General features: G+C 37.9%; 1 pseudogene; it reads right to left on the bottom strand.

The window, feature by feature from the left end:
* Positions 1-248: 248 nt before the first annotated feature.
* On the bottom strand, positions 249-779 carry LOC149990589 (protein tyrosine phosphatase type IVA 1 pseudogene; annotated as a pseudogene).
* Positions 780-6,674: the final 5,895 nt, after the last annotated feature.

Genomic DNA, 6,674 nt, shown 5'->3' on the forward strand with positions numbered 1-6,674 from the left:
GAAAAGTCAGTTGGTACAAATGTAAGCACATTTTAAAGCTGAACAGTAAGAATCTTTTCTTAAATGTCGCAATAGGTTGATCGTAACCCAAACACAGAGGTTTAATTCTGTGAAGCTCATAGCCTGGTAAAACTGCTTTCAATACTCCTGTGGAAACTTCATTAGATTTATTCACCAAAGCCAACATCTTGGCTAAAGTGTATGACAAATTAGGTCCTATCTCAAGTTCCACTTCTGAGGCAGTGACATCAGGCACCCACTTTATTGAATACAACAGTTGCTTCTATTACTATTGGAATCTTTGAAGTGCAGCTACATTTTAGGATGCTACTTCTCCAAATACAATAGTTGCTTGCTTAAAAGTTCCACACCACTTTTGTCTTATGAACTGTGTTGTATCTTTGTATTTCATTCTACTTTCAATTAATGCTAGGGCAACAAGCACTGGAGCTCTCCCAAGGCCTGCAACATAATGAATAGCAATGCATCAACCAGGTTCTTCACGAAACTGAATTTTTACAGGACAACCAGTCATTAACAATCTGGTTGGATGGTGGTACACCATCATCAAAAGGCCAATCAAGAACATGGATGCCTTCTTTCTCCACAAGAGTAGTGTCATAAGTCGCTTCACATTCTCTTACTATTGTGGTAACTTCAAACTGTTCAATTTCCTCTATAAATTTGTTTAAGATCACATCGGTTGGATTGTGTGTAACAAGAAATCTCATGTTCTTGTATGTGACTTTCACAGGAACTGTGTGGTTCATTTGAGCCATGTTAATTTAGTAAAAATGAAAATACTCAATGGGGTTATGAAAGAATTTAAAAATTGAATAAAGAAATTATGTAAAGAAACTGAGTTTTCTTCAATGTACTCCACTTGAAATTCTCAGTGCTTTGAGTGTGAAGTTGGGAGTAATGGGAAGTGCAATGAACTTCCTAACAAGCAGCAACAATTTTTAATACAGTAATACTGAGGCAATAGAAAGGAAGCACACTGAGGTTTACCGATCCAGGTCAGAGCTCTTGTAAAATGTTCTGCAGGTTTCAATTCAACACTTCTGTGTCCAAGTTAACCACTTTTATGGAGGATTCTTTGCGGAGTAGTAATTAATTTCTACAGTTCACTTGTCTGCTTTGAGGTCATGCTGTGCTTGGCAGTAATCTCTACTGTCCTTCAGAAACTCCATAAATGTGTGACCCAGAACACCACAGAACTGAGGAATATGTTTACTCATTGAAGATTGTGGCCTAATCATACAATCAGTCCCAAGGCAGAAGAGACACAGATGGTGGAGGTGAGACTGGGGGCTGGGTAGTGATTATGGCAGGGCTGTGAAGGCTTTGCAGACAGTGGTGGGGGCACCTGACTCTACTATTGCCAACCTCACACCTTATTAAAAGATTAACTCAAAATTTATCACAGACTTAAATGTAAAATGAAGAAATTTAAAAAAAGAGAAAACATTTATAATCTTGGACTAGGCAAAGAGATCTTGGACTTGACAAAAGAGCATGGTTCATAAATAAAAAAATTAATAACCTAGATTCATCAAAATTAGAAACTTTTGCTCTCCAGAAAACCCCTTGTAAGATCATGAAATGGCAAGCTAGAGAATGTGAGATTTTGGAAACAACATATGGGGCAAATGACTATTACCTAGAATGTGTAATGAAATTTCAAAACTTGACGGTATACAACAAATAATTTAACTTCTGATTTCCAACCCAGCATGTAAGGAGCTTAGAATTTACTCCTTCATTTTGTAGACTTAGGAGCCTGTAGAGAACATTTATCAGTTTATTTGAGTCAAACTGACAACAATGCTTGGAAGCAACATCTCAAGTGCTACAAAGAATAACAGTTGTACAATTTCTTTTACACATTTGGAATTAAGAGAGGGAACAGTAAGGAAGAGTGCACGAAGGTTAGCAAAGCAAGGCGAGGACTGGATTACAGGATAGTTAACAAGGTTATTTGCTTTTTTGAGGGTCATTAAGATTCAAAGGGGTTGGAAAAAAGAAGTATTTAAAAAATGTGTTAACCTAGATGCACAAGAAAATGGGCAGGGTTTGCTTAAAAGCTGTTTATTAAAGAAGTTATAGGCCTGGGGTGTGACTACCCACCGTGACTTGCCCAGTTAGTAATTTATTATCAGATCACCCCGAGAACTTACTTTTGGTCACTGCACTTGCAAATACCCCTCCCATCGCCCACAATTTTAACAAGTGAAAAGATGAACAAACTGAAAATTCAACAACTCTTTTCAGATCCATTAGAGAGTTGAGGTTACAGGGCCAATTGTGGCCTCTAAATGTGAAAAGACAGACAGGAGGATGCAGAGAATCTCATCATACAGGAGTGAAAACTCACAAGCACAATCTCCACAGAAACCAGTACAGGGGTAGGAAACCTGAACTGTAACTGACAAATTTTTGGAGGCTACGTTTAGACAAGTTTCAGTTAAAAACTGCAGGGTGTCCCAGGCATGGAGGGGCCTTCAAACTTTTGTCAGTTTTACCTCCAGGAGCTCTACCAGGTCTTTACGATGACTATCAGAGAAAAATCTCCTTGTGCTTCCAGAAAAGGAACCATTTAGAAATACACCAGAGCATTATGTTTTTCTAAACTAGGTCTTCCATGCAGATAAACTGTGTAGTAGAGCTAAATCTCGTGTAATTTTATCAAAGACTAAGCCATTTGCGCAGGAGGGAAATATCTACCTTTTGCTAGCTATAACCTTTCATGTAGAAGAAGGGAAATGCTCAACTCCAGCCCGCTCTAGCCACCATGTCCCACCTGAGGGGGCAGGTGAAACTGAGAAAAACTCTGACATGGCACTAGCTTACTAAAAGACTGAGACCTAATCATAAGACTGTAGAACATTTCCCCTACCCCACACCTTACCACCATGTTACTATAGGCTTTTTTACCCAGTATGTTCTGTTCATCTTTCCACCAAAATTCACAAGGCACTATAAAAGACAAAAACAAAGTTTGAGGAGACTGAAAAAGCATCAGTACTAGTCACATATAGCAAGAATGTTGGAATTATTAGGCTAAAATTTTTTTTAAAAAACTATGCTTAACATGTTATGGTATTTAATGAAAAAAGTAGGTAATATTTAAGAACAGATAGATAATGTAATTGGAGAGGTGAAAACTAAAAAAAAAATGCTAGAGATCAAAAACACTGTAAGAAAGATGAGAATGTCTTTGATGGACTCATTAGTGGACTGGTCATGGCTCAAAAAAGAATATCTGAGCTTGAGGATATGGCAATAAACACATTCAAAACTAAAAAGCAAAGAGAAAATAAACAAACAAAAAAAGACTATCCAAAAACTGTGGGACAACTATAAGAGATATAACATATGCCTACTAGGAATACCAGAAGGAAAAGAAAGAGAAAGAAACAGAAGAAATATTTCAAGCATGATATAGACTGAATGTTTATGTTCTCCCAAAGTTTTCATGTTGAAATCCTAACTCACTATGTCATGCTATTAGGAGGTAGGACCTTTGGTATATGGTTCATAGTTCTTACAGCCTTCCCCAAAGGGACGTACAGTCTTCTGCAGGGTAACTGCACATTGGGGAAAATGAAATAATCAGATCTTTCAGTTTAGACTACTGAACACAAACTCTGAGCTGACATTGATTCCAGGAGACCCGAATTATCACTCTAGGCCACCAGTCAGTGTAGAGGCTTATGAGGTTTAGGTGATTGATGCAGTTTTAGCTGGGTCAGTCTCTCAGTGGATCCAATGTGCCCTTGAACCCACCCTGTGGTTATTTTCTCAGTTCAGAATGCATAATTGGAATAGATATACTTAACATCAGGCAGAATCCTTACATTGTTTTTTGACCTGTGAAGTGGGACTATTATAATGGGAAAGGCCAAGTGGAGACAATTACAACTTCCTCTATCTAGAAAAATACTAAATCAAAAAGCATCCCTGAATTTCTGGAGGGATTCCAGAGACCAGTGCCATCATTAAGAACCTGAAAGAGGTAGGGGTGGTCCTTTCCATCCCATCCCTATTTAATTGCCAATTTGGCCTCTGCAGAAGACATATGGATCTTGGAGGATGACAGTGGATTATCTATTATAAGTTTAACCAGGTGATGACTCCAGCTGCAGCTGCTGTACTAGATGTTCTTTCATTGCTTGAAAAGTTCACACATCCCCTGGAACATGGTATACAGTTATTGATCTGGCAAATGTATTTTCTCCATCCTTGTCCTTCAGGCCCACTGGAACATATGACATTAGGGAATTGCAAATTAAAACAACAATGAGGCATCACTGCACATCTATTAGAATGGCCAGAATCCTGAACACTGACAATGCCAAATGCTGATGAGAATGTGGAGCAACAGGAATTCTCATTCCATGCAGGCAATGCAAAATGATGCAGACACATTTAAAGATATTTTTATGGTTTCTTACAAAACTAAACATATTCTTACCATATGATTTAGAAATTGTACTCCTTGGTATTCACCTAAATGAATGGAAAACTTATGTCAACAACTTAACCTATACATGGATGCTTACAGCAGCTTTATTCATAATTTCTAAAACTTGTAAGCAACGAATGTCTTATTCTTCAGTAGGTTAGTGGATAAACAAACTGTGGTACAACCAGACAATGGAATACTATCGAGTGCTAAAAAGAAAGAACTTTTAAGGCATGAAAAAATTTTAGTGTACATTAGTGAAAGAAGTAAATCTGGTAAGGCTACCTATTTTACAACTCCACATATATGACATACTGGAAATGACAAAACTATGGAGACTGTAAAAAGATCAGTGGTTGCCAGGGATTGGGTAAGGGGGATGAATAGGCAGAGCACAGAGAACATTTAGGGCAGTGACATTATTCTATATGATACTACAATGGTGGATACATTTCATTATACATTTGTTCAAACCCATAGAATGTACCACACCAAGAATGAACCCTAATGTAAACTATGGACTTTGGTGATAATGATCTCAATGTAACTACTTGGATTTTAACACATTTAGCACTGTGGTGGGGGATATCACTATTGAGCAAAGTTGTGCATGTGTATGAATGTATATTAGAACTCTTGATACTTTTCACTCAATATTGTGGTGAACCTAAAAGCTTTTTAAAAGCATGAACTTTTCCATGTTTTTAAAATGTATATTGTTGTTACAGTAGTCCCACTGTCCCCCTTTGTTCCCCTCTTCCCAGTACCCTGCTCCCTCCAACAATCTCACCCCCACTTAGTTCATGTCCATAGATCGTGCATATAAGTTATTTAGCTTCACCATTTCCTATATTATTCTTAACTTTCCCTGTCTATTTTGTACCAAGCAATTATGCTTCTTAATCCCTGCACGATTTTCCCATTTTCTCCCTTCCCCCTCCTAGCTGATAACCCTCCAAATGATCCCCATACCTATGAATCTATTACTATTCTGGTTTTCTTAGTTGGATTTTGTTCTTAATTTTTAGATTCAGTTGTTGATAGTTGTGAGTTTGTTGTCATTTTAGTGTTCATAATTTTGATCTTCCTTTTCTTTAGTAAGTCCCTTTGACATTTCATATAATAACAGCTTGGTGATGATGTGCTCCTTTAGCTTTACCTTGTCTGGGAAGCACTTCATCTGCCCTTGAATTCTAAATGATAGCTTTGCTGGATGGAGTAATCTTGGTTGTGGGTCCTTGTCTCTCATCACTTTGAATATTTCCTGCCAGTTTCTTTTTGCCTGCAAAGTTTCTTTTGAGAAATCAGCAGATAGTCTTATAGGCACCCCTTTGTAGGTAATTCTCTGCTTTACTCTTGTTGCTTTTAAGATTCTCTATTTATTTATCACCTTTGACACTTTAATTATCATGTGCCTTGGTGTGGTCCTCTTTGGGTCTAGTTTGTTTGGGACTCTCTGTGTTTCCTGGATTTGTATGTCTATTTCCTTTGACAAATTTGGGAAGTTTCCCTTCATTATTTTTCAAATAAGTTTTCAATTTATTGCTCTTCCTTGTCTCCTTCTGGCACCCCTATGATTTGGATGTTGGTATGTTTAAAGTTGTCCCAGAGGTTCCTAACCTTCTCCTCATTTTTTTTTTTTTTCAATTCTTGTTGCTTCATTCTATACTGGTTGACTTTTTTTTTTCTTCCTTATGTTCCAAATCATTGATTTGAACCCTGGTTTCCTTCTCTTCACCATTGGTTTTGTGTGGATTTTCCTTCATTTTATTTAGCATAGCCTTAACTTCTTTTATGCGTTTGCCATACTTAAGCATATCAGTTAAGCCTGTGAGCATCTTAATCACCAGTGTTTTGAACTCTACATCTGTTAGGTTGGGTATCTCCTCATTACTTAGTTCTCCTGCTGGAACCTTGATCCATTTCTTCTTTGGGGCCATACTTCTCTGACTCCTCATCTTGACAGGCTCCGGTATTTGTTTCCCTCTGTATCTAAGGTAGAGCTGTCACACCTGTTACACTGTAAAGAACGGGGCTAGAGGCAGATTTAACAGTGCGCGTACTGGCCACAAGCCCTGGGCCCAGACTTCTGAAGGTCCCGGTAAAACCATGTATTTTTATTTTCCCTGTCTTTCTCCCTCTCTTTTTTATTATTCTTTTTCAATTACAGTTGTCCCATTTCCCCCATTGCTCCCGCCAGCCTAGC

The sequence above is a fragment of the Furipterus horrens genome, unplaced genomic scaffold, assembly GCF_987537825.1.
Source record: "Furipterus horrens unplaced genomic scaffold, mFurHor1.1.pri manual_scaffold_17, whole genome shotgun sequence".
Classification (NCBI taxonomy): Eukaryota; Metazoa; Chordata; class Mammalia; order Chiroptera; family Furipteridae; genus Furipterus; species Furipterus horrens.